This window comes from Triticum dicoccoides, chromosome 2A (assembly GCF_002162155.2).
Source record: "Triticum dicoccoides isolate Atlit2015 ecotype Zavitan chromosome 2A, WEW_v2.0, whole genome shotgun sequence".
Classification (NCBI taxonomy): Eukaryota; Viridiplantae; Streptophyta; class Magnoliopsida; order Poales; family Poaceae; genus Triticum; species Triticum dicoccoides.
Genome location: NC_041382.1, coordinates 328932379 through 328938415, shown reverse-complemented (window position 1 = coordinate 328938415; position 6037 = coordinate 328932379). Strand labels below are relative to the sequence as shown.

General features: G+C 47.4%; 1 long non-coding RNA gene across 1 annotated transcript in view; it reads left to right on the top strand.

Annotated features, from left to right (window-relative positions):
• The first annotated feature begins 3623 nt into the window (after window positions 1-3623).
• LOC119354501 overlaps window positions 3624-6037 on the top strand; it is a 4552-nt gene continuing 2138 nt past the window's right edge. The window contains exons 1-2 of the long non-coding RNA XR_005170992.1: window positions 3624-4126; window positions 5497-5598. This is a non-coding gene — a long non-coding RNA (uncharacterized LOC119354501). The remainder of the gene's footprint in view (window positions 4127-5496; window positions 5599-6037) is intronic.

The following is a 6037-nucleotide window of genomic DNA, read 5'->3' as shown; positions in this document are numbered from 1 at the left end:
TTAGTGTATCCAACGCAACGGTCATCGTCCCGCGTTGGCGCGCGCCCCCATGACCCATATATTGACCTTGCATGTTTTGCCCTGCTGACCAATACGTCTCGCAGGTCCCGTGTGTTGCCCCGGGCCTTGGTATTTTTGATTGACTGGCGGCGGGGTGCAGGCTGAACTTCAGGCTGAAACGCCTCTCTGGTTCGGCCACGCGGTGGCCGGTTAGCCACATTGTACACTGGTGATGGAGGTTTCAATGCTTCCTCCTCGAGGTGAGGTAGCAACCTGCGCTTTGGGTAATTCTTGGAGGGGCGCTCTAGTTCGTATTCCTCGGTCGCAAGGACTTTGGTCCATCTATCTGTTAGCAAGTCTTGATCAGCTTGAAGCTATTGTTGCTTTTTCTTCAGGCTATTTGCTGTGGCCATAAGCCGGCGCTTGAAGTGCTCCTGCTCGACGGGATCCTCGGGCACGATAAATTCTTTGTCGCCGAGGCTCACCTCGTCTTCGGAGAGAGGCATGTAATTGTCCTCCTCCGATTTTTCATCTGCTTCCTGCTCTGGAGGACTAGCTTGCTCACCCTCCCGCTCTACATCATGCTGGAGGGGATTGTGGTTGTCTTCGGCACTATCCGGAGTGTTATTGTCTCTTGTGCTGGTATCACTACTTTTTCTGTGGCGGGACTTAGAGCGGCGCCGCTGACGTCGGCGCTTGGGTTGCTTCTTGGAGGGGTCATCCTCCACTGTCTCGTCACCATTGCCTTCTTTGGGGGTGTCCACCATGTATATATCATATGATGAGGTGGCAGTCCAGCGCCCTGTGGGTGGTGGTTCCTGTTCGTCTCCTGCATCGTCGTCCATACCGTCGATGTCTTCGGAGTCGAAGTCGAGCATGTCGGTTAAATCGTCGACAGTGGCTACTAAGTGGGTGGTGGGTGGGTAGAGAATTTCTTCGTCGTCCGCATCCCATTCTAGCCGGACATAGTTCGGCCAAGGTTCTCCTGACAAGGAGAGAGACCTTAATGAATTTAGCAAATCGCCGAAAGGCGAGTGCTGAAAGATATCCGCGGAGGTGAACTCCATGATCGGCGCCCAGTCGGATTCGATAGGGGCGGATGCAGGCGGCTCGGAGTTCGTGGCCGGAGACGAATCTAGTGGTTCGGCGACACGGCTCTCGTATGGGGTGAAGTCAGTATCCGGCTCCATCGCCACTGAGAGTGCGGCCTCCGTGGCGGGGTCTATCCCTCTATCCTCGGATGGCGCGGTTTGCTCCAGATTGAAGGCCAGAGTAGTTGTAGGTGTGATCTCCCGAACACTATCCAACGGCAGAGCTAAAACATGCTCGTCGTGATCGTGCGGCACACCTGACATGGGCTCGAATCCGTCGAAGATCAAGTCTCCACGGATGTCGGAAGTGTAGTTTAGGTTTCCGAACCTGACCTGATGGCCAGGGGCGTAGCTCTCGATCTGCTCCAGATGGACAAGCGAATTGGCCCGCAGTGCGAAGCCGCCAAATACGAAGATCTGTCCGGGAAGGAAAACCTCACCCTGGACCGCATCGTTACCGATGATCGAAGGGGCCATCGAGCCTTATGGTGACGGCACAGTGGAACTCTCAATGAAAGCACCAATGTTGGTGTCAAAACCGGCGGACCTCAGGTAGGGGGTCCCGAACTGTGCGTCTAAGGCGGATGGTAACAGGAGGCAGGGGACACGATGTTTACCCAGGTTTGGGCCCTCTTGATGGAGGTAATACCCTACGTCCTGCTTGATTGTTCTTGATGATATGAGTATTACAAGAGTTGATCTACCACGAGATCTACGGACTAAACCCTCCGGTTTATATAGACACCGGAGGGGTCTAGGGTTACACAGAGTCGGTTACAAGGGAGGAGATCTACACATCCGTGTTGCCAAGCTTGCCTTCCACGCCAAGGAGAGTCCCATCCGGACATGAGACGAAGTTTTCAATCGTGTATCTCCATAGTCCAACAGTCCGGCTGTCCGGAGACCCCCTAATCCAGGACTCCCTCATGGCACCTTTTATCCAAATGCAGCCATATATAGTATATGTTCAGGAAAGTAGGCCACGCGCATCCTCAAGTCATCTGGTACGGTGAGATGGAACTCCACAGATGTCTGGCCGTGGCGCAAAGTCCTGATGTGTCTACGCACTGTACACTCTATGAATGAAATAAAACCCTTAAATAAGCTCGTATAAAAATGAATTCACGCCAATTTCGGTCAGGTGATTAAAGGAGGCAGATGAACTGGGATAAGAGATGAGAGAATATCTCATTAAATTAGTTACCTTGTTGTCCCTGAGAAAAAACCTTCAATACTGCGAATTCCCCCATTGGGCGGAGCTGGGTCGATGGTGAGCAGCGTCGATAAAGTCGATGGAGATAGGCGGCTGATGGAAATATACCCTAGAGGCAATAATAAAATGGTTATTATTATGTTTCCCTAATCACAGACATGACGAGGAGCTCCGGAATGGTCCGGAGGTAAAGATTGATATATAAGATGATATGGTTGGGCCAATGGGTAAGGCCCACGAGGCCTTAAGACAGTACACAAAGGGTTTTTTCAAAGGGCAAGGGCTAGACGCCAAGGTTCCTGGCGTCTACCCCCGAGCCAGATGCCGGGGTCCGTGGTGTCTAAGTAAACATTGGGAAACGTGGCGTTTGGTCCTAGAGTCCGCGAAGGACTCTTGACTTGCAGGCTAAACCGATGTTGAGGAGACTCTTTCTCCAAGAAACGCCCATGGCTCAACATGGGTTGGGATAGCACCCGGGAAACATCAAGATACACCAAGCCGTGTGTCGGCAACCCCGCCCCTCTAGTTAATCCACCGTCATAGTTTCCGTAGGGTCTCTTATGTCTAGAAAAAAATTATCAAAAGTTTTGTTGTGTTTGGTTTTCATTTTGTATTTATTTTCTGGAAAACCAAAAACAAGCAGAAAATAGCAACTAGAACTTGGTGTTGAAAATATGCCCTAGAGGCAATAATAAATTGGTTAGTATCATATTCCTTGTTCATGATAAAGGTTTATTATTCATGCTAGAATTGTATTGACCGAAAACTTAAATACATGTGTGAATACACAAACAAATACGATGTCCCTAGTGAGCCTCTACTAGTCTAGCTTGTTGATCAAATATGGTTAAAATTTTCTAACCATAGACACTACACCACAGTAGGGTTTAAGTGACACACTTCTGTGGGGAAAGGCCCACTAATCTCTTCAAAAGATCAGTCGGCATAGCTCCGAAGCTTGGCCCTCAAATCATGTGTCGGCAAGTGTGCACAATGGTTGACCAATTATGTGTCAGCAATGACTTAGCGACCACGTTGTCGGTAACCACATAGCGACTTATCATGTGTCAGTAGATGTCTAGGCCTAGCAGATTTGCAGTCAGCATAGGTAGGCGTATGGACACAAATTAAGTGTCGGCGTAGATAGGGTGTATGTTCTCATATTAAGTGTGGGCGTATGTGTACACCTGTCAAGCAGTGAAGCCACGGAACAATTGAGGCTGACTTAGGCGCGCGAGTGTTCTGAAAACAGGACTTGGCGCGCGGTCGGGCAAATTATTGGGCTGCGCGGCGGCCCAATTTGAGTCAACCCTAGAAATCGAGTACCCAACCCAAATACATCCCCGTTCCATCCCCACTCCCCTGCCGCCGCCGTCCATCCCCACCTCCCTGCTGTCGCTCCACCACCTATGTCCCCGCCGCCGTGCCATCGCTGCCCTCGTGCTCCAGCGTCACCCTCGTCCTCGCTGCCCTCGTCCTCACGCTTTCCCCACCCCACCGACACATGTTCCCTACCATCGCCGGGGTCGCAGCCGCCGATAGACCGACCCCGAGATCCGTCCGTCCACCGTCCCCAACCCCATTCCACATCCCCGAGCCCTCGACCCCATCCCCTCCTTCCTTCCTTGCAGTCACAGCCGCCGAGAGCTCCGTCCGCTGCCGCCTTCACCGACCAGCCCCCTACCCCACCCCCAAGATGAAGTGAATGCCTCTTAGGGATTCTAGCGCCACCGCCAACCACCATCGGAGACTGCCATCCGCAAGCGCCAGCATCGCCATAACTACCGAATCACCTCGGGCTGGTGGGAGTGGGCGTTGCTAGGTAAGCACCGATGGTGGGATCCCCAATTTGTTTTCTTTGTTCTTGTTCTTCCAACCGTGACTAGCACCCTGTGTCTCTAGTAGATCGAACTGCAAGTTTGCTGCAACTTTGGAGTTGTATTGTTGGTAGTTGCTGTGGAGTAGTTTGGACATGTTGTTGATCTGAAGCATAACCTGATCCCTTCTCACTTAATCAGCCCCTTTTTGTTTAAGAAGAGCGTGTAGTATTACAAAGGTTACTACTTGGATCTGTATACCACTGAGAAGCAAAGCAATCATACCTTGTTTTATTTTCTAATTGTTTTGCCCGATCGATGGCTAGCGGGACATGGTACTTTAGTTCTTGAATTCTAGGCTTGCAAGTGTCTGAATTCTAGGTCTGCATCAGCATCATATGTTAATCAGATATATGTGTAACCAGCTATACTGATGATATTGCTATAATAAATAGTAATTCTGGAGTACCACTTCTTTTTGTAGCTAGCATGTAGGCTATAAGCTCTCGTTGATGCTATAGATGGTCAGGTCGGTTTCAATTTTTTCCGGACAAAATTAGATTCCAACCTAGTTTGTAGGAGGTTTGGTAGATATACAAGTCACTATAAAAAAGTCAGTTGCACAGTCAAATGACTGAAGTGAAATATTCTCATTGGAGAAATTTGCAACTGTTACCAAATTGCAAATGCAGAATGAGATAATTGTAAGCTTAACACTGCAGAATCAACGTTTTATAAATATTGTTGGATTATCAAGTATGCAGTAGGGGATAAATTTTTAACGGCTGCCTATAATGTCAACATTGTCTAGGCAAATAACATGTTCTTTTCCGTTATTTTTTTCCTTGAGATGGTAATACGTTTTAATACGTGGCCTCAAAATCTGGAAGACGAAATTCATTCATTGATACAAGTTTGTTTGCTGTGTTCCCTCCCTGTCATTTAAACCCGCCATTCGCTGAGTAATTATGGATAAATTTGTTGATCTTCTCTTGTACGGTTTGGTTCAAGCACTTGTGTTTATGGAGAAAATTTACACTAGCTTGCACCTGTGGTCAAACATTTAGGTCAAAAATGCACCTGCTGCATGGCCTATTCCTTCAATTTGTGCAGTAAGATAATGTGATGAATCATTCATTCATATATTCATATATGTGTTCAGATGCTTCTTTCCAAACATATAAAATGTGTTCAGATGCATGTCTTCAGTTCATGTTTTTCATTTTTTTCTTGGGACAGGAAAGTAGTATGTAATGCATGTATCTCCAGATGAGATAGGAGATAGATATATTTATGTGTCAGATACTACTGTCTGACTATTTGTGGTAATAAGTATTGGTGTTAAGTAGAATCTCCATTTTTGTTCCCATCATAGGACCATTAAACAGTCCGATGCGAGCCATATATTTGATATTAAGCAAGTTGTCTGTGGATGTTCAATACCCACCTAATTTGAGCTCCCCGTTTCCTTATGCAGGTAAATCCTAGAATTTTCATCACTTTTTAGTTCTAATTTTACCACTCTGCTTGATGCTTGCTTAAATTGGGTGCCTTCTCATAATACCTTTCTTGCTTTGAAGAATATATCATTTAGCATGCTTTTCTAAAAACAAGTCACAACACCATTTAGAATGCGACAACTGAGAATGCTGGGATATATTGACATGTGCAGCTAGACATTCCCTTGGCATTCATGATATTTATAGATGGATTCACCCTTCAGATATGGCATCATTATTTTCTCTTACTCATTTCGTTCACTTCAAAATATCCAGGCCTTAGTTTCCTTAGTTACCCTCTTGCTGCTTCTGTTGGGTCTATGATTCCACAGGTGCCATATAATAATGTTTGTGAACTATGGACCTAATGGGTATGCTGGTGGTGGTGGTGGCAGGTACCAAAACAACAAGGTTCTT